This window comes from Schistocerca serialis, chromosome 2 (assembly GCF_023864345.2).
Source record: "Schistocerca serialis cubense isolate TAMUIC-IGC-003099 chromosome 2, iqSchSeri2.2, whole genome shotgun sequence".
NCBI lineage: Eukaryota > Metazoa > Arthropoda > Insecta > Orthoptera > Acrididae > Schistocerca > Schistocerca serialis.
In genome coordinates, this window is record NC_064639.1 from 510,872,332 (window position 1) to 510,893,695 (window position 21,364).

A 21,364-nucleotide genomic window follows, 5' to 3' on the forward strand; every position below is an offset into this window, starting at 1 on the left:
GGTCACGTTAAACTTCCACACCCGAGATCGACGTAACTGGCGGAGTTGCGGCGCGCGAAGGTCACAAATGAAGGCGCAGTGATCGGAAAAACAAACAGGGGCAACGTCAGCACTGAGTAGGTGATCTGCTATGCATGTCGACACTTAGAACCTATCAAGTCTACTAGCCCCATTTCGATAGAAATACGTAAAAACTTGCTGTTGAGGATAGAGAACACGCCACACATCTGCTAACTGGAAGCTTGCAATCAGACGATCAAGGTCAACGCACTTATGAGCCGTAGGAAACTGATCACTGTCCGCGACCACGCAATTAAAATCGCCCCCCAACGCGACGGGCAGCGTCGGGCTACCAATCAAGGTGGGTACATCTTCAATGAAAAATCTCGCTCTCGCCCTCTTGAAACTAGTGCCAGACGGAGCGTAAATGTTAACTAGTTGCAGGCCTCCGATAACGCACGAGATCCCCCTGCCGGTCGGTAGTCGTTGGACGCGCGTGGGCTCTTCTGCAGACCTATATAAAATAGCGGTACCACACCGAGCTTCCGGGTCGACATTATAAATGGCGGAATACCCCGTTAAAACATCAAGGCACACAACGCTCACTTCCTGTAGAAAAATAAAATCAAACCGACAATGTTGGATAAAATTTGCCAAGACTTGCAATTTCTGAGGAGCCGCAATACAGTTGATATTTAACGTGGCTATTTGAACCATGTGGCTACAGGACGCATGGGTGTAGGGCACACAGATAAATTTTTTGAAAGGGAGTCACCGGCAAGTTGCAGGCGCACCGGAGACGGAAAGCAGGGTACCGTGGTAGTTACATGTCTTCATCGTCCGCCCAGGAGAGCGGCGTAGGATTGGTCGTGTCTCCGTCCGACAGACTGCCGCCGGTAGGGTCACCCGACGCGGTTTTCCTGGACGCGCGAGTCTGCGAATTGCGCTGTTTACGAGATTCCGTGTCAGGACTAATCTTTTTCGAAGGGGGCGAAATTTCCCGGCCGCCGGTACCCTTTCCTAGCATACCCTTAAGTTTCCGACTTTGTTCACGCACACGTTTTTCTCTTTGCGTGGCAAAGTCAGTATCCTGCAACTTGGTCTTTACGTTCCGTACGGAGGCAACAGAGTGCTGTTCTACATCCATAACCAAGTTCTCCGCGTGAGGCGGAGAAAGGTGCAAGGTATCCGCTGGAGCAGTAATGTTACTGGGGGATGGGTTGGAGTCCGCGACCTTGTCAGGAGTGGCAGTAAGTGCACAATCCCCAGCAGGGATGTCCGACACAACAGGCACTGAAGTAGCAACATCACATGGGGAGGACGTTTGACACTGTAGAACCGTTGAGGCAGGCGCGGTGTCGCAAACGGCGACAGTAATAGCACCTGATTCCGGAATGCTCTGAACACGTTCAGGAACAAGTGAAGTCGCGGAAGTCGTCTCCTGCAACGGAGCAGAACGGTTGGTCGGACGACATTCAGTGCTAACGTCAGGGACATTGTCAACAACAGGCGTATGTGGAACAACAGTTACACTAGGAAGAATAGACATACCCGCAACAACCGGTTCACGAACTAAAGAGTCAGCCGGTGGCGGAGAACCTCTAAGAAGGGCACCTGCGTAACTACCTGAGTTTTCTAGGGGCAACTGCACAGGGCGCCGACGGGGACAAGAATTCCGCATATGTTCAGTAGAATGACAGAGAGAACACGTTGGAGGTTGGCCGGTGTAGGAGACGAAAGCCCTATGGCCGCCTATGATAACGAAGGACGGAATGTGTTTCTTTAAGTCCATCCGCACAGTACGGACGCCGTTATCACATTGATAAACATACGCGGACGACCAATAATCTTTAGTGACAGCAAAGATAGTCCCATATAAACTTAATGCACGGCGAATTTCATCCAAGGGCACTTCAAAAGGCAGATGGAAAACCTTCACATTTCGTACACCATAACCGGCATGTAGAACCTGCACGTCACTAATAGTCCCATCGGCATGTTTAAACTTCCGAACCCCGCCATTGACGGCCACCAAACGCTCACATAGTTCACTATCAAGGAGTTTCAAGAACACGGAATTAACAATAAAATCTAAATGAACACCGTCAAGCAAAGCTGGGTCTATTTGCAATTCCGATCGGATCCAATGATGTATTTCAAAAGCTGTGGGACGCGGAAATTCGCGATCAAACAACAACTGAATAGTATTGGACCGGTTGTACGACACCATTTTCCACAATAAATCCTTGAAAAACTTACAAAAAGAGAAGAAACACGCTGAGTATAGACACCAGGCCGCTGCAAACCACGACGACCAACGATGTAAACACAGCTGCTAGCGGAGCTCGCAACGGGCACGTCCGCTCGCCGCAACCACTCGGCCACCTCGTCTGCTGGAGATACAGTTGTGTCTTTGGCGAGTGCTTGCGGAAAGAAGACATTTGTCGATTCGAAAACACATTCAAAACATGGCACTGGGCCGGTGTTAACGTCTAATGCCAAGCTGCAGTGCGGCCGACCAAGCTCCCACTGGCGAATCGTTTAATGACAGCATCCGTCCATGTCGATATGCGATCGGGTAAAATCACCGGCCCACTTATCTACTGCAGGAATAAGCATTGTATCGACATGCAGTGTCATCTAATGCAAATGAGAAAGGTGCTGTGCATTCTTTTGCACGACTTACTGCAACGAAACGTACAGCTCGATACGCTACACTGATATTGCTTGCAAGATTTTGACGTGCCCCTTAGCCCAAGATTGTCCTGCTGTTTGCGATGGAGCTTGGTGTTTGGGCGGCCACTAGCGACGGATGTCTGCAAAGTCAAGTCTCTCCAGTAGGCCCTGCCAAATGGCATCTCTGGAGATGGCGGCCTGACTTTCAACAACAAACTGTCGGAAGGCGACAGTTGTGCTACAGATGGATTATTAAAGGCACGATACGTTAAAATGACTGCGACAGATATGCACTTAAATATAAATAAGAACTCGTCGTTCGCAAATACCAACATACTCTTTGCTGGAGCCGAAATTTGATTGGTTTATAGATCTCGAATTGATGTTTAATTCGAAGGGCATACGCTATGGAATGTTGTGCGCTTTCATCTGGTAGGCAGTTTTGTCTCTTATTTCATACACACGCTATCTGCCACGTACACGCATCGATGTTACTACTGAGTGGCGTTTCGCACGGAGAAGGAGTGACCGCAAACGCGTGCTTTACGTAAAATTCTTCGACGAGGATGGGATTCGAACCCACGCGTACAGAGCACATTGGAGTAGCAGTCCAACGCCTTAACCACTCGGCCACCTCGTCTGCTGGAAATACAGTTGTGTCTTTGGCGAGTGCTTGCGGAAAGAAGACATTTGTCGATTCGAAAACACATTCAAAACATGGTACTGGGCCGGTGTTAACGTCTAATGCCAAGCTGCAGCGCGGTCGACCAAGCTCCCACTGGCGAATCGTTTAATGACAGCATCCGTCCATGTCGATATGCGATCGGGTAAACTGCAGGAATAAGCATTGTATCGACATGCAGTGTCATCTAATGCAAATGAGAAAGGTGCTGTGCATTCTTTTGCACGACTTACTGCAACGAAACGTACAGCTCGATACGCTACACTGATATTGCTTGCAAGATTTTGACGTGCCCCTTATTATTAAAGGCACGATACGTTAAAATGACTGCGACAGATATGCACTTAAATATAAATAAGAACTCGTCGTTCGCAAATACCAACATACTCTTTGCTGGAGCCGAAATTTGATTGGTTTATAGATCTCGAATTGATGTTTAATTCGAAGGGCATACGCTATGGAATGTTGTGCGCTTTCATCTGGTAGGCAGTTTTGTCTCTTATTTCATACACACGCTATCTGCCACGTACACGCATCGATGTTACTACTGAGTGGCGTTTCGCACGGAGAAGGAGTGACCGCAAACGCGTGCTTTACGTAAAATTCTTCGCCGAGGATGGGATTCGAACCCACGCGTGCAGAGCACTTTGGATTAGCAGTCCAACGCCTTAACCACTCGGCCACCTCGTCTGCTGGAGATACAGTTGTGTCTTTGGCGAGTGCTTGCGGAAAGAAGACCTTTGTCGATTCGAAAACACATTCAAAACATGGTACTGGGCCGGTGTTAACGTCTAATGCCAAGCTGCAGTGCGGCCGACCAAGCTCCCACTGGCGAATCGTTTAATGACAGCATCCGTCCATGTCGATATGCGATCGGGTAAAATCACCGGCCCACTTATCTACTGCAGGAATAAGCATTGTATCGACATGCAGTGTCATCTAATGCAAATGAGAAAGGTGCTGTGCATTCTTTTGCACGACTTACTGCAACGAAACGTACAGCTCGATACGCTACACTGATATTGCTTGCAAGATTTTGACGTGCCCCTTAGCCCAATATTGTCCTGCTGTTTGCGATGGAGCTTGGTGTTTGGGCGGCCACTAGCGACGGATGTCTGCAAAGTCAAGTCTCTCCAGTAGGCCCTGCCAAATGGCTTCTGTAGATGGCGGCCTGACTTTAAAGGTACAGATGGATTATTAAAGGCACGATACGTTAAAATGACTGCGACAGATATGCACTTAAATATAAATAAGAACTCGTCGTTCGCAAATACCAACATACTCTTTGCTGGAGCCGAAATTTGATTGGTTTATAGATCTCGAATTGATGTTTAATTCGAAGGGCATACGCTATGGAATGTTGTGCGCTTTCATCTGGTAGGCAGTTTTGTCTCTTATTTCATACACACGCTATCTGCCACGTACACGCATCGATGTTACTACTGAGTGGCGTTTCGCACGGAGAAGGAGTGACCGCAAACGCGTGCTTTACGTAAAATTCTTCGACGAGGATGGGATTCGAACCCACGCGTGCAGAGCACATTGGATTAGCAGTCCAACGCCTTAACCACTTTTTTTTTTTTTTCCGACGCCTTATCCATTTTTTTTTTCGCCTTAACCATTTTTGTTTTATTTTGTGTTTTATTGTATTTAGTTATTTTTTTTTTATTTTTTTTTATTTTATTTTATTTTTTTTTTTTTTTTTGAAATGAAAGAGGGAAATTTATTTGAAGATCCACTTCGGGAAAAGCATGAACTGGGATTATAAATGCAGCTGCTATTAGTGATACCGCCGGAAGCATAGCTGTTTCGGGGTTCTGATGAGGCCTTCACGGCTACCGTAGCGGCCAAGGGGCACTCGAAGTCCCCACCGTACTTCACCCTCACCAGCAGTCCCCTACTTTAGCTCGCTTCGTCCTGGGGATGATTGATACTGGGACATCTTAACCTACTCCCTGTTTGTGGAACAGGATTCTTAACATATTTCCAAAATTCTTTTTGTGATCTTGTTTGTGGTGTATTTGGAAGTATTGCTCATGGAGATATGTCCGGTATTCCATAATATTATCGTCACCTTTCGAATTGACAATGTAACTTACGTAGTTCCCAAGAAGCCATATTATTGCATTATGTTTTGGTGTAGGAAAAAAGACCTTTTCTGGGAAGAAAATGAGATTCAAATTTAGCTCTCTCCCATCGCTGCGGGTCAGAAAGGCGACCTGCTGCTTTACCTCTTCCCAAATATCTTTACACCCTTTGCAGACAAAACGGTGATCCAAAGTGTCAGTCTCGTTGCATTTCTGACAAGTGTTTGTGTCACTGAGGCCTATGGAATGGAGTTTCTCGTTAGTACTAATGACGTTATTCACCACTCTGTACCATGCCACCTGAACTTCCGTTGGTAGTAACTTGTTGTTAATGTTGTTCCATATAGTTTTCCAGTCGCGGTTTGGGTTCTTGTCCTGTGTCTTATTGCAATTTGCCACCGTTCGTAAACTATTGAATATATAGCGATAGTTTCTCTTGCGTTTATCCCGTACTATACAGCTCATGTAGCTTAATTCAAAGTAGAAGAACCTAATATGTTTTAATTTATAATTAATCAGACTGATATCTATCGGCGGTTGGAAGCTTTGTGGTTTGAAAAAGTTGAATAATTTAGCTGTCAGACCGTCTGGTTGACTTTCGATAACTTGCAAAGACCGCTTAAGGAATAAGGCAATAGACCTTTTGTGGACATCTGTGAGACCGAGGCCTCCCTCTTCGGGTGGTAAAGTCAACGTGTCCACAGCAACTCGGAAGATATTCCCGTGCCAAATGTGTCTACATATGGTGGACATTATCGCTTCAGCTATTCCTTTGGGTATTGGCAAAATCTGTCCGATGTAAGTTGCTCTGGATAATACTGCTAAGTTTATCAACTTAATTTTTTGCTTGATATTGACGTCCCTCATATGATTTAAAATGAGCGCGCCACGGATCTTGTCGAGTACAGTTTTCCAGTTAGATGCTATTAGCCGAAGAGGGCAGCTGTAGAGGGTAACTCCCAGGGCAGTATGCCGGTCCACACTCCTCGCCCAAGGGATGGTGACGTCAGATAGTCCGTGCAGATTTAGAAAAACGCTCTTCGTGTCATTGATTCTCGCACCCGATGCGGTGCAGTACGACTGCAAGTTATCTGTTAATGTTGCGATGTCCGCGGCGCTGCGAATTATCACTCCTACGTCGTCTGCGAATGCGTTCGTCACCTGTTTCATGCCTGACACTAGCATGCCCTCTAATACGTCGTCTAACCTCCTTAAAAGTGGTTCCAAGGCAACTACGTATAACATCATTGACAATGGACTCCCCTGAGGGACTCCACTGGCTATGGGAATATCTTTAGTGCGATGACCATTAATAGTTACTTTCGTTGTTAAACCATTTAAGATGTTGGCTAAAACGTTCACATTACCATCATTAAATCCCATGTAGGTCATGGTTTTCAGAAGATAGTCGTGATTGACCCTGTCAAATGCCTTGCTAAAGTCTATAAAAGCCAGACCACCATTTGCTGTTGTATTTGCAAAAATGGAAACTATGTCCCTGTACGCACTTACAGTTGTAAAGATACTGCGCCCTGGAAGACAAGTCTGATGACTACCGATGATCTTTCCTAAAATCGGTTGCAGTCTTTCTTTAAGAACCCTAGCTACGATTTTGTAGTCAGAGTTCAATAGGCTTATGGGCCGTGTCATTGTGATATCCTTTAAACCTGTGGTCCTGCCCTTTGGAAGTAACACTGTTATGCTCTGTTTGAAGGCCACTGGGACATCCACCCCATGAAGAATTTCGTTGATCATGTCCGTGAATGCATTGCCTATAATGTGCCAATACGTTCGGTAAAACTCCAGTGGCAGCCCATCTGGACCTGGTGACTTCTTAGAAGGTGAGCACCTAATTACGTCAAAAACGTCATCCGTGGTGAGGTCAGCATAGAAGTTGCGGTTGTCCTCTTCCGTTATAGTGTTCTCTAGGCCTGTTGATGATAAAAGGTCTCGTACAGCATTGTCGTCTATCTGATTGACACTATATAGGGTATTGTAAAATCGATACGCCTCGTCGATCATGTCCTTCTGGTTGGTGAGGACTCTCTGATCTTCGGCTCTGAGGGACCCTATAAAATTGCGTCGCCTTTGTTTGGCGTGTTGTATGAGGTGATATATTGAGGCATTTTCGTCGTCCACGATACTATGTGAGTGCGATCTGATTTTTAATCCTTCTAGCTGTGATCTCTTAATATTGAGTAGCGCTGCTTTTGTTTTGTTGATCTGTATTAAGATGTCCTGGGACATTGGCTCCTCGTAAAGATCACGTAAGCAGGCGTAGTGGAACTCTGTTGTGTGTCTTATCCACCTCATCCTCTCCTTGCTAAAAGCTATCAGAGTCGCCCTTAATTTCTTCTTCGCCACAGCGGTCCACCATTCAACGTTGGACCGATGTTTGTGACGCACTCGTAAGGCGGCCCGCCAAGTCTCTTGTATTTCTGCAGCTAAGGCGTCCTCCAATAACATGCTTATATTCAGTTTCCATAAGGGCCTGCCCCAGTAAGCCGACTGTTTTCTTAACCGTATGCTGCACTTAACGCCTAGGTGGTCGGAAATAAAGGTAGGTATTACTTCAACGCCAGCAACATCATTTTCTAAAGTAGATGAGACATAGAATCGGTCAATCCTACTTTGCGACCTGCTACTAAAGTAAGTAAATTTGACCAATGTAGGATATTTCAATTCCCAAGCATCTGACCATTTCATGTGCGACACCAGATACTGTAACTCCTCGGACTTATTAAAATTTGGCCGTTGGTCCTTGTCATTGAGTACGCAATTCCAGTCACCTCCAAGCAAAACATCAGCAGGATTGTCCTGAAGTAAAATTAAGATATCACGTTTGTAAAACGTGGCCCTTTCTTCTCGTGCATTGTTGCCTGATGGTGCATAAATATTTATAATAGCTGTATTATGGATGTTACACCGAATGCCCCTCCCAGAGTCTAATTTACAAATGTCTGTCATTTCGATGCCCTCTCTGGCAAGAATAGCCGTCCCACAACTATGTTCAAGAGAAACATTTATAATGGCATTGAATCCTGGGATAAGAAGGTCTCGAATGAGCACTTCCTGTAAAAGGGCAATATCGGTGTCCGACTGATAGAGAAAATCTTGAAGTGCGGCTATTTTAGTGGCATTTTGAATTTTGTTAATATTTAATGTGGTCACATTATAAGTTTGGAGCATGTGCCAGATAGTTCAGGTAAGTTTATTGACTGCATAATACTTTCATATGGAATCTGTCTGTCGTCATCAGTCCCTCGTTTAGTCTCAAGGCGATCTTGCCAACTCTATTAATAAAAAAGGTCTTCTTCTTGACTTGGGTCACCGTCCATGTTATCGACACCCTGTTCTGCGTCATCGTCCGCCCAATTGACTGGTGCTGCTGGTGCCCGTTGACCTGGCATTGAACCACCCCCTGGAACTTTGGTCGTAATCCCAGTTTGCGATGGGTGATGTTCACCCCCCGGGTCTTCTTGCCTTTCCTTTCTGTTTGAGTGCCCAGTAGTTCCTGCTGGCTCCAGATCTTCTGCCTTCTGATCCTTGTTCTGTAGATGTTTCAGCTTTTCCCTGAGAGCTGGGGCCAAAGACTCTGCCGCTTGGTGTGCCAAACGACGCTTTTTTGACTTCTTCCTCCTCCGCAGGGATCCCGTAGGAGACAAGTCAGGTGAATGTTCTGGTGGTTCGGTGGAAGAAGACAGTGGTGAGAGCGGTTCTGTCGTTGTCTCAGAGATCCTAACGTTAATTTCTCTAAGAGCCTCAGTTGGGGGTTCCTTCACTTCCGCATCTGTCGGTTGGGGTTCCGGAGTTGGGCCTCCTTGCATTTCCGGGTGGTGTACGACTGGATTACGGACACCAGCGTCGCCATCACGCGACAGCCTTTCAGCCCGTTCGCCCTGTGCGTCTGGCGGGAGGTCGAGTTGTTTGTCGACTTCCGTCGATGACTTGGTATATTCTTGGGGCACTTCGTGCCGCTGCGAGTCCGAAGACGGCTGTTCAGAACCTACGTCGTTGCATGACTGTATCCTCTCCCGCAGTACTGTTTTTCTGCCTTCCGTATCACATATCGCAGTTGTGACGGCGTAAGAGGGCCTAACAGCAGCTGCTCGGTCATCCACAGAGGCGGCCGACTCCGTGGCGGTTGTGGCGGCCGCCAGTGCTTCGACCTGTTCCACGTGCTCAACTGTTGACGTTTCTGCAGATTTGCGACCGTACGTGGCAGCCGCGTACGTTAACTGAAGGCTGACAGCAGCGCCAGGAACCGCAACCTCCCCGGTCGGTAGCTGTGGGACACGCCGTTTGGGACATTCACTGCGTATGTGCTCTGGTGAGTTGCACAATGCACATGTCTTGGGTTGACCGTCGTAGATAACTATGGCGCGGTGTCCACATACATTTACATATGACGGTATGTGCCTTTGAAGATCTATCTTAACTTGGCGGACTCCATTCAGGACAGGAAACATATGTGGCTCCGACCAGTTTTCAGCAATATTCGAAATAACACGGCCATACGGTCGAAGGATTGTATTAACTTCCTCTGCAGGAACCTCAAATGGCAACTCAAAGACCCTAATTGTACGTATGCCTAATCCGGCGTGTGAGACGGAAACATCACTCACTGTACCGTCGCAATGTTTAAACTTCAGTACTCCGCCACACTTATCCATAATAGAGACACACAAATCTGGGTTGGTCAGCTTCACAAAGGCAGCATTTGAAACGAACGATAAATGCACACCTATTATGTCATTGCCAGTAATCTTAACAGCGTCGAGTAACCACTGTTTTACTTCATATGCCTTAGGCCTCAAGAAATTTCGGTCGAAAGTAAACTTAATCGTGTCTTTCCTCATGACAGTAATCGCGTTCATTCTATCTTGAAATCAGGAAACATAACCTAACTCGCAAAGGTAACGAAGTGACTAACCTCGTGACAGCAAACAGCCGTTGTTTACTTCAAGACGCCAAGCCAGCCGCCACACGTCCGTCCCGCACCGCGGCTGCGACTCGAATGTAAAGTCAAGTCTCTCCAGTAGGCCCTGCCAAATGGCTTCTGTAGATGGCGGCCTGACTTTGAACAACAAACTGTCGGAAGGCGACAGTTGTGCTACAGATGGATTATTAAAGGCACGATACGTTAAAATGACTCCGACAGATATGCACTTAAATATAAATAAGAACTCGTCGTTCGCAAATACCAACATACTCTTTGCTGGAGCCGAAATTTGATTGGTTTATAGATCTCGAATTGATGTTTAATTCGAAGGGCATACGCTATGGAATGTTGTGCGCTTTCATCTGGTAGGCAGTTTTGTCTCTTATTTCATACACACGCTATCTGCCACGTACACGCATCGATGTTACTACTGAGTGGCGTTTCGCACGGAGAAGGAGTGACCGCAAACGCGTAATTTACGTAAAATTCTTCGACGAGGATGGGATTCGAACCCATGCGTGCAGAGCACATTGGATTAGCAGTCCAACGCCTTAACCACTCGGCCACCTCGTCTGCTGGAGATACAGTTGTGTCTTTGGCGAGTGCTTGCGGAAAGAAGACATTTGTCGATTCGAAAACACATTCAAAACATGGTACTGGGCCGGTGTTAACGTCTAATGCCAAGCTGCAGTGCGGCCGACCAAGCTCCCACTGGCGAATCGTTTAATGACAGCATCCGTCCATGTCGATATGCGATCGGGTAAAATCACCGGCCCACTTATCTACTGCAGGAATAAGCATTGTATCGACATGCAGTGTCATCTAATGCAAATGAGAAAGGTGCTGTGCATTCGTTTGCACGACTTACTGCAACGAAACGTACAGCTCGATACGCTACACTGATATTGCTTGCAAGATTTTGACGTGCCCCTTAGCCCAAGATTGTCCTGCTGTTTGCGATGGAGCTTGGTGTTTGGGCGGCCACTAGCGACGGATGTCTGCAAAGTCAAGTCTCTCCAGTAGGCCCTGCCAAATGGCTTCTGTAGATGGCGGCCTGACTTTGAACAACAAACTGTCGGAAGGCGACAGTTGTGCTACAGATGGATTATTAAAGGCACGATACGTTAAAATGACTGCGACAGATATGCACTTAAATATAAATAAGAACTCGTCGTTCGCAAATACCAACATACTCTTTGCTGGAGCCGAAATTTGATTGGTTTATAGATCTCGAATTGATGTTTAATTCGAAGGGCATACGCTATGGAATGTTGTGCGCTTTCATCTGGTAGGCAGTTTTGTCTCTTATTTCATACACACGCTATCTGCCACGTACACGCATCGATGTTACTACTGAGTGGCGTTTCGCACGGAGAAGGAGTGATCGCAAACGCGTGCTTTACGTAAAATTCTTCGACGAGGATGGGATTCGAACCCATGCGTGCAGAGCACATTGGATTAGCAGTCCAACGCCTTAACCACTCGGCCACCTCGTCTGCTGGAGATACAGTTGTGTCTTTGGCGAGTGCTTGCGGAAAGAAGACATTTGTCGATTCGAAAACACATTCAAAACATGGTACTGGGCCGGTGTTAACGTCTAATGCCAAGCTGCAGTGCGGCCGACCAAGCTCCCACTGGCGAAACGTTTAATGACAGCATCCGTCCATGTCGATATGCGATCGGGTAAAATCACCGGCCCACTTATCTACTGCAGGAATAAGCATTGTATCGACATGCAGTGTCGTCTAATGCAAATGAGAAAGGTGCTGTGCATTCTTTTGCACGACTTACTGCAACGAAACGTACAGCTCGATACGCTACACTGATATTGCTTGCAAGGTTTTGACGTCCCCCCTAGCCCAAGATTGTCCTGCTGTTTGCGATGGAGCTTGGTGTTTGGGCGGCCACTAGCGACGGATGTCTGCAAAGTCAAGTCTCTCCAGTAGGCCCTGCCAAATGGCTTCTATGGATTATTAAAGGCACGATACGTTAAAATGACTGCGACAGATATGCACTTAAATATAAATAAGAACTCGTCGTTCGCAAATACCAACATACTCTTTGCTGGAGCCGAAATTTGATTGGTTTATAGATCTCGAATTGATGTTTAATTCGAAGGGCATACGCTATGGAATGTTGTGCGCTTTCATCTGGTAGGCAGTTTTGTCTCTTATTTCATACACACGCTATCTGCCACGTACACGCATCGATGTTACTACTGAGTGGCGTTTCGCACGGAGAAGGAGTGATCGCAAACGCGTGCTTTACGTAAAATTCTTCGACGAGGATGGGATTCGAACCCATGCGTGCAGAGCACATTGGATCAGCAGTCCAACGCCTTAACCACTCGGCCACCTCGTCTGCTGGAGATACAGTTGTGTCTTTGGCGAGTGCTTGCGGAAAGAAGACATTTGTCGATTCGAAAACACATTCAAAACATGGTACTGGGCCGTTGTTAACGTCTAATGCCAAGCTGCAGTGCGGCCGAGCAAGCTCCCACTGGCGAATCGTTTAATGACAGCATCCGTCCATGTCGATATGCGATCGGGTAAAATCACCGGCCCACTTATCTACTGCAGGAATAAGCATTGTATCGACATGCAGTGTCATCTAATGCAAATGAGAAAGGTGCAGTGCATTCGTTTGCACGACTTACTGAAACGAAACGTACAGCTCGATACGCTACACTGATATTGCTTGCAAGATTTTGACGTGCCCCTTAGCCCAAGATTGTCCTGCTGTTTGCGATGGAGCTTGGTGTTTGGGCGGCCACCAGCGACGGATGTCTGCAAAGTCAAGTCTCTCCAGTAGGCCCTGCCAAATGGCTTCTGTAGATGGCGGCCTGACTTTGAACAACAAACTGTCGGAAGGCGACAGTTGTGCTACAGATGGATTATTAAAGGCACGATACGTTAAAATGACTGCGACAGATATGCACTTAAATATAAATAAGAACTCGTCGTTCGCAAATACCAACATACTCTTTGCTGGAGCCGAAATTTGATTGGTTTATAGATCTCGAATTGATGTTTAATTCGAAGGGCATACGCTATGGAATGTTGTGCGCTTTCATCTGGTAGGCAGTTTGAAACACGTATGTAACATAGCAGCGATGGCGAGGCATTGTAGCATCTGTGACCAGAGAGTTTGCGCTTGACCGCGCGAGTGTTGCGAGCGGTTCTCAGTCTGTTAGTAGTAGTCGTTTTGAGTGTGTCAGTAGTAGTCGTTGCGAGTCTGTCAGTAGCAGTCGTTGCGAGTCTGTAGCTCTGTGTAGTTGTCGGTATGCAGAGCAGTACTCTGTCAGTAGTCGTCGCGTGCGGTACGCTAATAGTCGTCATGCAGAGCGGTCGGTCAGTAGTAGCAGCCCAGTGCGGTTGTGTGATGTAGGCGGTCGGCAACCCTGGTCAAGATGGTGAATAAGGTATACTGTTAATTAATATAATCATTAGACAATGTAAAACTTATTTATTGTAATCAATCTCTAACAAGTCCCCCAATAATAATTTTTATTTCAAAAGCATTTTCTCAAAAAATTAATTTTTTATTGAACTAAAGATTTCGTTGCACTTCCCATTTCATTCCACTTCTTTTGAAGAAAAATTCCACTAAAATCACAAAAAATAGAGAATATTATTATTTGCAATGCAGTTCCTCCAAGCGGTGCGCAACAACAAGAGCAGATATGTGACATCCATTTATTCTGAGGTAAGACTTTAATTCTGATTGTTTTACACAGGGCCAAAGACCGATATTTCGGTTTAATTGTATTTTCTTGTCACTGAACGGACTTTAAATTTTGTGAAAAACTTATATTTGAGTCAGATTGCGAATTTTACAATTTTGTTGCCATTGTCAGTACATTTCATTGTGGGCAGGTTACGCTTAGCGCAATGTCCATTAGGATTCATAATTAAATATTGTCGTGTTTCTTTCTTTCAAATTTTTGCGGGGAGGTTACACTTGGCGACACCCAGTCCAGGATCGAATTTCGTTGAGAGTCTTTTGAGCGACAGTCAGATATCTGCTCTTGTTTGCTTAGATATAATTAGGATTTGGCGCTACGCTTTTATTAATCTTGTGACTTTCTCTCTACAGGTTAACGGCAATTTGTTGCTTTGTTGTATTTGTGTGTTGCTTTTGCATTGTGTTGATTTGTTTTGTGAAAAATTTTGACTATTGTAAAAATGCCGCGAAAGACTGTGAATAGTGTATCGCGAAGTATTGTGAATGAAATTACCGACTTAAACAACGTGACCGATAGTAATTGTGATACGCAACGTAATGATGACAATCCTGCGTTCACTAACAATCAGTGCATTCCAACCACTAATGATGACTTTCACCTTAATGATGAACAAACGAACTCAATTGTCTCGTCTGTTAACTTGACGACAATTGATGACGCAGAATGCTCTATTGTAATGAGCGCTGCAGAGCTTAACACACCCGATTTGGAAAACCCAAGTAACGAACAGACAAATTTGTCTAATGAATATGAACAGATCACACAAAGTAGGGCGGATTTATTTAATTCCGAAACAATGACTGATAGTGTACATTTGACTGGCAAACCTTTTTCTAAAATACAGAATGACCAAATGGTCGCACAGAGCATGACAATTGCAAGTACTCCATCACAGAGCACTGAGAATGCAACTGCTACTTTTGATGTGAATCAATTTATGGCAATAATGCTACAGTTTAAGAACGACCTTACTGCAAATTCCAAACAACAGAACGAAAAATTAGACAAACAAAGTGAAGATTTCAAACAACTTAGGGAAGATAACAAACAAGATAATGAAAATCTCAAACAACAACTCAATGAACAGGTCAAACAACTTAGGGAAGATAACAAACACTTAAATGAAAAACTTGACAATAATGACGAAAATCTCAAACAACTTAATAAAAAATTAGACGACAATTCCAGACAGCTTAGTGAACAAATTAGAGACGTTGCCGCGCAGTGCCATGACACTAAGGAACAGTTGCGCGTGGAAATTGAGGCTTGTTCACAAAAAAATAGCGAAGAAATTAAGTCTGTTGCGCAAGAATTAAGGGAAATGCAAACAGCCGCAACAGAAACACTCAGAGACGAAATTAGCGGAGTCGCCAAACAGTGCTCTGAAAAAGCTACACAATTACGGGACGAGTTTAAAGCAATGACGGTAGAACTTTCGCGCACCATGGACGCAAAGATAGACGCGAAATTCGAACAGCAGAACACTCAGATTAACGAGCGCTTTAATCAGTACATACAGAACAGTGATACGCGTTTCCGCAGATTTATTCAGGATCAAAACAAAGTAAAACGACAAGTCATGGAAACAATCACTGCACAAAGACAAGAGGACAAACGTAAAATATTCGCGAAAGCGAAGACGTATGTAGACAATAATATTACTACAGTGTCCGACAAAATTAATACCATAGAACAATTGAACGCGGAATTACGAGATGAAATTTCTGATCTTAAATCAAAAACAGATACACACACAGTAAATATTCAAACAGTGACAGACAGATTCGAACAATTAGATCTAACACAGGATTGCGATGTCATCAAAGCTGATGTTAAAAAACTGAGCGAAACTACGCGTAAGTTGCAAAAACAGATTAATGCGTCTGATTCTAAAACCGATGATCAGGTTAAAATGCTGTCTGAAAAATGTGATGAATTGGCCAGCCGTATTGATGTCATCGAAAATACTAATGACAATAAATCAGACGATACTGCACCGGTTTCATTTAACCAAACACCTGAATTTCAAAATTTACAGCAGACAATTAATGAGATCGATTCATCTAACAATACGTTACGGAGGAAGTTGTCAAACTTACAACAAGAAGTAACAGAGATCAAAAACATTTCAGTTAATAACATACCGCAACAGACGCCACTTTATGAACATGTGTCAGACTCACGCAGCGCGTATAATTTGGGTAATCTACAGAAAGTACGGGACTTAGATTCCGATCAACCACAGTTCAATAGATTCTCTTACGATCCTGAACCTGTTCCATCACACAGAGATGATAATTTCGACTACAAACATTTTCTGTCAGTGAGAAAGTTTAAGGTTTTCAAAAACGATAGAACACAGATTCACCCACTGGATTGGATTCAACAGTTTAGCTTTGCTCTTCCACCAACTTGGCCTGTAACACATAAACTTGAATTTATTTGCAGTTTTTTGGAAGGCGAACCGGCAACTCGTATGAGACCGATCGCGAGACAGTGTTACTCTGTAGAGGAATTTCAGAATGCTTTTCTGTCAGCGTACTGGTCGAAGACGACACAGCGCGGAATTAAAGATCAACTAATTAGTTTGCCAAACTATGAAAACTCAAATTTTTCCAGTGTAACGCAATTTTTTGAGCACATGGTACAACAAAACCAGTACCTAAGTGAACCGTACAGTGAATCCGCACTTATACAACTATGCATCTCTAAATTACCACGGTCATTACGAGTGTCACTTCTAACGGGCCAGCAAAAAGAAAACATTTCAGCATTCAGAGATCTTTTACAGCTCTTGGAAGTACAGCAATCCGATTATTCTTTTGTAAACAAAAACTTTTCGAGTAACAACCAAGGTCAACAACAGTACTGCAATTATGATCAGGGACGTAATTCCAATCGGAAAGATAACAGACGTTTTAGGAACGACAACTACCAAAACTTTAATAACAGGCAAAATTCTAATTATCAATACCGTCAAAATTTTCAGCAACAGGAACAACACTTTAGTAACAATAGAGGTGTTTCACAACAACAACATCAAAACCAGCCGGTTAACATACCTAACCAACAATGGAATACGCAAGGTCAACCAGGCTTTAATGTTTCGCCGCGTGGACGTATAGCCCCTGGTCCAACAAATAGTAACGTACGTCAGCAAGGAAACAACTACGTACAAAGAAGACAGTATTTCAATTCCTATCGTAATGCACCGTATAGGAATGACTATTACGACAGACGTAAAAATAATGAGGACAATTTTCAGCGAACATCTAACAACAGTCGGTCATACCAACAGCAAAATCATACGCAAGAACATATTCTCATGAATGAACCCGACAGTAGGTACCATCCAGAGCGTAACACGCCTGGAAGAAGTAATAGGACAGTTCAAATAGTCGAAATGCCACAGAATCCTCCTAATAATAATAACACGTCAGATAGAATCTGACTAGATAATGTACAGGACGCATCTTCCAATAATACAAGCACTACCTTAGACACGCAAAATGTTGTTCACGAAAATGTAATTACTTTTGACGACATCAGAGACACTCTTTTACAGGAAAGACCAGTTATTCAGAAAACCATTTCACATCCTGTTATCGAAATTAAAATTGGTTCATCAAAATTCTCAGCAGTAATTGATTCCGGATCACCTATATCAGTAATAAATGAGGAGATTTTTAATGAGTGCAACAAAGAGAATACTTATCCGACATTACCTTTAGGCAAAACAAAAGTGAAAGGAGCGGTACCGAGTAAAGGAGTAGACGTTAAACTACAGACGCATTTATCATTTTGTATTGGAGGTCATACTTTCCACTCTAATTTTTGGATTGTGCCTTTATTGACAACAGACATTATTTTAGGTACGAATTTTCTGGTACAACACGACGCAGTTATTGATTTTCAGAATTCTTATTTAATGTTAAAGGATGAAAATGTACAACTTGCTTTAGAATTTCAGCACTCTTTATCTACGGAAGAACAAACAATTAACCGCACAGAGGTCATTTCCGCAACACGTAACATAGACTGTAATCCCACATTGTTCACGGATACGTACGTACACAACTATAATACTCCAGACGAAGCTGACTACGACGTAATGCAATTGATTTCTGATAAGGTTAAAGAGAGCAGTGCAAGTACAGACGACGAACGAACGCAGTTACACAAGATTCTTTTACAGCAAGCTCCAGTTTTTGACAACATTCCTGGTACTATGTCCGGCTTTATGTATGAATTTCAAGTGAAACAGCACGACACATTTAAAGCAAAGCATTATCCCATTCCATATATCCACAGAGAACAAGTTAAAAAAGAATTGCAGGATATGCTTGATCAAGGAATTATTGAACCAGCAGTTAGTCCGTACATAAACCCGCTACATATTGTTAAGAAAAAAGATGGCTCACTTCGCCTTGTACTTGATTCACGTCATATTAATGACATTATTATTAATGAAACAGATCGACCACAGACACTAGAGGAACTTTTACAGAAATTTCACGGTACAGCTATTTATTCTACACTAGATTTGAAATCGGGATTTTGGCAAATTCAACTTCATCCGAACTGCAGAAAATACACAGCTTTTCTCTGTTTCGGCGACTGTTATCAATTTTGCAAATTACCATTCGGCTTAACTATTTCTTCTGCAGCTTTTATTCGCGGTTTGAACACTATACTTCCGACAGAAATTAAAGACAGAATTACGACGTATGTAGACGACATTCTTATCGCAGAAGCTAACTGGTCTGAACACAATCTGATTCTTGAACAACTGTTACAAACTTTTCATGCACAAGGACTTACAGTTAATCTTAGTAAATCGCACTTTGGCAAAACTTCCATAAAATTTCTTGGACACGTAATTTCAGCAGAAGGCATTGCACCTGATCCGGAAAAACTTCAGGCTCTACGTGACATTACTGTTCCTACAACAAAAAAGCAATTACGCAGTTTTTTGGGCTTAATTAACTTTTTTCGCAAATTTATTCATCATTCTGCTTTAGACACGCCTAGACTATGCCAATTAACAGGTAAAAACAGTATTTGGTCTTGGGATAAGCAAGCACACTCTGAATTCATGAATCTGAAACATGCTTTGTTGAATGCACCACTATTATCGCACCCAGATCTTACTAGAAATTTTTCCATTGCCACTGACAGTTCCAATACCGCTTTGGGCGTACACATTTTCCAGGAAATTGAAGAAGATGGTTCAATAGTAATTAAAAACATCGCATTTGCAAGTCGCATTTTGTCACCCGCTGAACGAAATTATTCCGTTACAGAATTAGAAACATTGTGTGTTGTATGGGCTTTTACGAGATTTAGGCACTTTCTTTATGGCAGACATACCACCGTTTACACAGACCACAGAGCGATACAATTTTTACTTTCAGCTAAATTCACTCACGATAGATTAAGTAGATGGAAACTTTATTTACAGGAATTTAATTTTACAATAGTTCACATTCCCGGCACGCAAAATGTTATAGCAGACGCACTATCGCGTTCTCTCGGCAACAATCAGCAAGACGTAGCAACCAACTTCTGCAAAACAAATTTCAGTGTCATGTACATTCAGCAAGTTGCATTTGAAAATTTTATTTCATCGTCATTACAGGACATAGCAAAGGAGCAAAATAAAGATAATGTGTGGAAAGAAATTAAACAGCTTTGGCAAGATAAGAAAAATGTTACGATTAGGAACCACTACACTGTACGCAATGACATTCTGTTTCGCCGCTCTCATCCTGACAGCAACAATTGGTTATTATGCATTCCTGACGAACTGGTTAACAAATTAATCTGGTACACTCATTTAAGTTACGCACATTACGGAGCACGAAAATGTTTTCTTATACTGAGACAGAACTGTTATTTTACTAACATGGAGAAACGTATACGACGAGTTTTAGCGTCTTGTAAAATTTGCCAGAAAGCTAAATCAGACACCACTTCACATATTCCTCCTTTATATCCCATTATACCTGTTAAATTAAGACACATGGCCGCAGTAGATATTTTTGGTCCGATTCCGAGAACTAACAGAGGTTTTTGCTACATTTTTGTCGCTGTTGAGCTCACTTCAAAATTTGTTACTTTCACTCCGTTACGCAAAGCTACTGCTAAAACTGTTTCAAATGCATTTGTAAAACATTTTCTATCTCATGTAGGGCATGTAATGAAAGTAATTTCTGACAATGGATCTCAATTTCGTAGTAGCGTATGGACACGCATGTTACGAGCCAGAAACATTTCTCCGATCTATATATCCAAGTACCACGCTTCTTCGAACCCCTGTGAAAGATTAATGAAAGAAATTGGTAAGCTGTGCCGAATATACTGCCACAAAAGACATATTGATTGGGATACACACATACTCTCATTCCAAGATGTAATTAATTCCATTCCAAATGAATCCACTATGCTATCTCCGACTGTTATACTGAAAAACGTTGAACCACCGAACAAAATTAAAGAATTAATAGAATTTCCCAAAAGTCGTCGCCTACGACACCACGAAATAATTGACATTGCGCTGAACAACATCAAACGTGCCGCAGAGCGCCGGAGAAGACAGCAAAAACAGGTTTGTACACGCCGCGTCTTTCACGTTGGACAGAAGATACTAGTACGTACACACTATTTATCCAGCAAATTAAAAGGTAAGTGCAGTAAATTTGAACTTCTATACGCAGGTCCATATCGGATTCGCAGCATCCCTCACCCCAATGTTGTACACGTCGAAACTTTGAGAACCAGAAAATCGAAAGGCAATCACCATATCTCAAACATTAAACCGTTTATTGAGTGAAACCACTGTATGATTCAACACACTATGATGCCATTTACTAATGCAATTAATTCACCTGACTAATTACTGATGATTATCGTATTTTTTCTTGGCAAGTGCCCGGCAAGGTAAGGTTAGCAGGTCGCTTTTCTTGTCGTTACACATCAGACCGTGCACATTTTCCATTTTTTTGTGTATATGACTGTACTCCAGTTTTGTTTGTATGCACTATGAAATAGTTAAGATGTAACACACACCAGTCGACTTTGACATTTTTTTTTGCCTTATGACATCTCAACATCGTGACTGTTTTACATTTTTTTTTTGCTGCTGCATTGTATTATTCTGTGTACATTTTTGCATCTGAACACTGTCAACGTCTTTAACATATTACGTTTTCTGTCATGTTATGCTGTATGCT

The 21,364-nt window shown here is 43.4% G+C and overlaps 5 non-coding genes across 5 annotated transcripts; all 5 read right to left on the bottom strand.

The window, feature by feature from the left end:
* Positions 1-3,234: 3,234 nt before the first annotated feature.
* Positions 3,235-3,316, bottom strand: Trnas-gcu (transfer RNA serine (anticodon GCU)). The gene has a single exon. It is a non-coding gene; the product is annotated as a tRNA-Ser (tRNA).
* Positions 3,317-3,966: 650 nt separating this feature from the next.
* Trnas-gcu (transfer RNA serine (anticodon GCU)) lies at positions 3,967-4,048 on the bottom strand. The gene has a single exon. It is a non-coding gene; the product is annotated as a tRNA-Ser (tRNA).
* Positions 4,049-10,878: 6,830 nt separating this feature from the next.
* Positions 10,879-10,960, bottom strand: Trnas-gcu (transfer RNA serine (anticodon GCU)). The gene has a single exon. It is a non-coding gene; the product is annotated as a tRNA-Ser (tRNA).
* An 841-nt stretch (positions 10,961-11,801) lies between these two features.
* On the bottom strand, positions 11,802-11,883 carry Trnas-gcu (transfer RNA serine (anticodon GCU)). Its single transcript has one exon. It is a non-coding gene; the product is annotated as a tRNA-Ser (tRNA).
* A 783-nt stretch (positions 11,884-12,666) lies between these two features.
* Positions 12,667-12,748, bottom strand: Trnas-gcu (transfer RNA serine (anticodon GCU)). The gene has a single exon. It is a non-coding gene; the product is annotated as a tRNA-Ser (tRNA).
* Positions 12,749-21,364: the final 8,616 nt, after the last annotated feature.